This window comes from Myotis brandtii, unplaced genomic scaffold (assembly GCF_000412655.1).
Source record: "Myotis brandtii unplaced genomic scaffold, ASM41265v1 scaffold381, whole genome shotgun sequence".
Lineage (NCBI taxonomy): Eukaryota > Metazoa > Chordata > Mammalia > Chiroptera > Vespertilionidae > Myotis > Myotis brandtii.
This window is the reverse complement of record NW_005364633.1, coordinates 168,038-171,533: the sequence shown is the minus strand read 5'-3', so window position 1 is coordinate 171,533 and position 3,496 is coordinate 168,038. Positions and strand designations below refer to the sequence as shown.

Here is a 3,496-nt window from a genome sequence, read left to right as displayed (position 1 = left end):
CTGGGAGGCCGACGCGTGTGCCCAGCGCGTCCGAGTGCCGCTCAGCGCTGCTCAGGACGGGGATTCTCAGGTCACCTCAGAGGGACACCGCGTGCAGCAGGACTGCCCAGGGCCTCTAAGGGCGCTAGTGCCCTCGTGTCTCGGGAGAGATCGCGTCGCGGTTTCCGACTTCATTTGCCCACAGACCCGTGTTCCAGGAGACGAGGATTCCTTGGCTCACGTGTGGAGAACGTGCTACTGATGGAGGCGCTGGGGTCGGGGACGCACAGCAACTTGTCCCAGCCCACACTCAGCGGCAGCGCGGGGTGGCGCTTCAGCCCTGGCATGGCCCACGGCCGGGCGAGGCGGCCTTCAGAGGGAGCGCAAGGCCACCTGCTCCAGCCCTGGCCTCACTGGACTGGTGACTTTTTTATATTTAGTAACAGCCCTCTAGCTATTTGGTAACTGATGAAGAGAAACATTTCTATTTTAGAGTTTCTATTCTAGAGTTTTGGTAAGGCTTTTACAGGTAGAGTCAGATAGCGTCACTTTTATATTTCCGGGTGTTGAAGCTGGAGGCATTTGCCCTCTCGTGACATTTTGCATCGATGGTTCATTTCTAAAACCGCCGAGTTTTCTATTCGGTAACGGTTCCCTGCAGAACAGATCTGTGATCTTTCTCACAGCGAGCAGGCCCTGTTCTTGACGCCTCCTGTTAAGGGGAAGGAGGGACTCTGTGAGTGCTGCATGGACCAAGCCCAGGAGACCCACGCGGACCGAGCCCAGGAGGCCCACGCGGAGGACTAAGAATCCGATGTGGCACAGCAGTCCAGGGGGACGGTGTCGCCGAGTTGGTTCTGAGACTCTGAGGCATCGAGCGAGCGGCCTTTCACTGGAGAGGAGAGGTCGCGGGGGGCGTGCGAGAGCTGAGGACGCTCTCCGGAGCCAGGTCTCGTGGCCTCGTTCTCGCTTGTTGCGTAACCTGGCTGCCCGTGTGGGACTTTCTAGATTGATCTTCCAATGCTCTTGCCCCTCCAGGCAGCGTTTACAGGCCTCCAGTGTGGCCAGACACCAGTTCTTGTGAGGAGCTCTGTTCTTTCTGTAAAGTGCACGAAATTCAATCTGTGCTTTCACGCAGCCTCTGATTTTACTTATTTTAAATATGTTTTTATTGATTTTTTAGAGAGAGAGGTAGGGAGAGGGACAGAGAGATAGAAACATGGATGAGAAAGAGAATCATTGATCAGCTGCCTCCTGCACGTCCCACACTGGGGATCAAGCCCTAAACCGAGGCATGTTCGACCGGGAATCGAACCGTGACCTGTTGGCTCATGGGTCTACGCTCGACCACTGAGCCACGCCGGCCGGGCAGTAGCCTCTGATTTTAAAAATCAAAGTGTCTCCCGTTCAGATTTATGATGATGTTTCGTAGGTGTTGTTACAGTTCAGGCTGATGTTTTGTAATTGTATTTGCTGGTGACACATGACACATGCACACGTCAGGTGCGTCAGTATTTGTCTCCCTGCCCTCCTCTCCCCAGAGGCAGCTGGTGTCCCGCCACACGCGTGTGACTGAGGGGACCCCGGGCCTTGCCTGTGCCGGGCACGGAGGTGCTGACCAGCCGGGGTAACCGTCACCATAGAAACAGCTGGCGGGAGGGCAGCAGAGCCGCGTCTCCCAGGTGTTGGCTTTAGTTATGCTGTAGAGGACGCCGTGGATTGCCCGTGTCTGTTATGAGGACTGTGGAAAGCTGAGCCATTAAAGCATCACTTGTGATGTGGGGTGCCTTTCCCTGGGGTTCGTTTGACTTGGGGTTCGTTGTGGTGCTGCTCACAGTTCTAATCCCCATCAAGCACTGTGTGGCTAGCTCCCCTAAGACTCTCTCCCCCTTCCTTCCTCCTTCCCCATCTCCCTCTCCCCTGCCTTCCTTCCTTTGCTTAAAGGCCTGTACCCGGGTAGATGAGCACTCGGTGAAGCAGCTCTGTCCCTCAGGAGGTGAGCTTCGTGCCTCCAGCCGCCAGAGGTGCAGCTGGGGCCTCCCGGAGCCCTTGGCCGGCCACTGCTTGCGCCAGTGCCTCACCAAGCTCACTGTCGTCAGCAGGTGGGAGGGGCTCTGACACCAGCAGTGCCGGTGAGACTCCCGGAGGTGGCCAGGCCTGAACAGTCGTGCCATTCAAACGCCGTGTTTAAAAGGTTTTAGGGCACATTTTACACATCTCAGAAAAGGCTTTGTGACTTGGGTGTGTCGTTTGCCAGTGCTACTGAGGGATGGACTAGAGGGGAGGGCCCGTCTGACACTGAGGAGGATGTTTGAATGTGTGACTTTTTAAAAAACCCAGAAACTTAACAGATTTGAGATTTTAGGAGGTTTAGAATAGATGATGGGTTACATCAACATGTGTAAACATGTGGGTGAATTAAAACCCCGGAAATGATGTCCAGAAGAGAAGAAGGGTCTTACGTGATTCTGCATGTGATCATCCCCGAGTTAGAGTGCAGGTTGTTAAACCACTTTCTTGTCCAGCAGGTGGAAGGGGCCGGGCGCTCTGGCGTGATGGGCGTGGGGTCTGGAGAAGCCCGCAGTGAGAAGTGTTTAGGCGACACCAGGAGCCGGCTGCCTTCCGAGCCAGCCCACTGGGTATATTGACGAGGTAACGGGTGGCTGTGCCCCTGGGTGTTGACCCAGGGCCCCCACTTGGCCATCGCCCCTATGACGACCTTGCTCAGAGCAGCCAGCCCGTGTGGTCTGCCCAGGTACGGTCCACAGCAGCCGTGTAACGGCGTGAGGACAGACCGTGGAACCCATAGGACCAGCAGATCCCCCTCGGAAGGCAGACCCACAGGGGTCAGACGTAGTAAGAGCCCTGCCGGGTGGGCAGAAAGGACAATGTTGCTGTGTCACCCACATGTCAGTGTCATCAAACCAACACGTGATGCACCCCCCCCCCATCGGGCCTAACCTCACCCAAGTGACAGGACACCCGGTGTCGGCCACGGCCGCCCCTTCCTGGACGCAGGCCCGAGCGCCTTTTCCTCTCGGTGACTCCTTTTCTCATCTTCGGTTCTTGACCGGAAGCCCCTTCGGGAGGCGTGCTCTGCACTGAGATGTGTGAGAGACTGCAGCCTTCCTGTGGCCCAGGACTCCAGTTGTCTTGAGGTAACTGCGTATTTTTGCTCTGACCCCTGAATGTGCTACCTAACGCGTCACCAGAGATTAGGGATGAGGATGCACTCACCAGGAGAGATCCTAGGAGGGGCCTTCTGCGGGGCAGCTGCTATTGTTTTAATAATTGGGGGGAGGGGGGCTGGCTGGCTGGCGTGGCTCAATGGATAGAGCCACTGGACTGTGGCCTGTGGACTGAAAGGTCCCAGGTTCGATTCCCACTCAGGGTACATGCCCGGGTTGCAGGCTTGATCCCCAGTAGGGGGCATGCAGGAGGCAGCCGATCAATGATTCTCTCTCATCATTGATGTTTCTATCTCTCCCTCTCCCTTCCTCTCTGAAATCAATAAAAA

General features: G+C 56.3%; 1 protein-coding gene across 1 annotated transcript in view; it reads right to left on the bottom strand.

The window, feature by feature from the left end:
• The window catches only part of MFSD6 (major facilitator superfamily domain containing 6), a gene marked incomplete at its 3' end in the record, with an annotated part of 37,961 nt that overhangs the window by 370 nt on the left and 34,095 nt on the right, over positions 1-3,496 (bottom strand). The window lies entirely within an intron of this gene.